Genomic DNA, 940 nt, shown 5'->3' with positions numbered 1-940 from the left:
TTTACATTTATGGACTGAGAAAAGTAATTTCAGTCCACAAGTTACAGAATTAGAGACCAGAAATAATACATACAGTTCCACATAATTGGCAACAGCTCCCCTTATCTCCCAGAAAATATTTTTATCAGAGAAGGTACAAATACTTAAAGCAATTGTCAGCAAATGACTAATTTTTCCTGAAGACACAGCAATTAGAATGAACAATGCTGAGTGCAATAGTACCACTGCACAACAGGTCCTTAACTATGATTTTTTTTTTATTCTGTAGCCACACCAGTGGAGGATTTAAAAACAACACAGCTGTCACGGCCCCATATTGGAATCTCATGTCCAATAGCAAGCCTGATTTCCAGAGGCCCTGGCCAAAGACAAGTAGGAACATTTTTCGTATTACAGCTGAAAGATGAAGAGAAAATTATAATATACCATTTCGTAAAAAGGCTTTGTACCTGTGCATAATAAAACACCTCTGATTCAGGATGTTGGCATCCAGGCTGAAGAGTGCAGAATATAAGATCCCAGGAAGAGACACCACCACTAATGGAAGGTTATAATTTATATATATGTCACACACCTTTGAGAAAGAAAGATAACATCAGTATATAGACTATTCCCCAGAACTTCCCAACCAAGTTCACCCAAAGAATCATCAGTGTAAGATAATGTAACATTAGCTTTGGACATGCCTGACTCCTAAACAGATAACTAGAAGCTTACTTAACATAGACTTCACCAAATATCAGTCATACTACAGAGGATAATTTCTATAAGACCATTACTTGAATCTTTCATTTCTTGTAGGGAAAGGTCTTACAGTTAGGGGGACAGGGTAAAAGGAAGGAAGGATTTCTTTCTCCTTAAGTCCCATAATACTTATTTATCATATGAGTTAGCTGTCAACCTAGAAAACAAAGGAGCATGTTTCTAAGCAAATGCGTAA

At 36.7% G+C, this 940-nt stretch overlaps 1 pseudogene; it reads right to left on the bottom strand.

The window, feature by feature from the left end:
• LOC105537314 overlaps positions 1-940 on the bottom strand; it is a 19,321-nt pseudogene that overhangs the window by 3,405 nt on the left and 14,976 nt on the right.

This window comes from Mandrillus leucophaeus, unplaced genomic scaffold (assembly GCF_000951045.1).
Source record: "Mandrillus leucophaeus isolate KB7577 unplaced genomic scaffold, Mleu.le_1.0 Scaffold1700, whole genome shotgun sequence".
NCBI classification, from domain to species: Eukaryota; Metazoa; Chordata; class Mammalia; order Primates; family Cercopithecidae; genus Mandrillus; species Mandrillus leucophaeus.
This window is presented reverse-complemented; position numbering and strand designations above follow the sequence as displayed.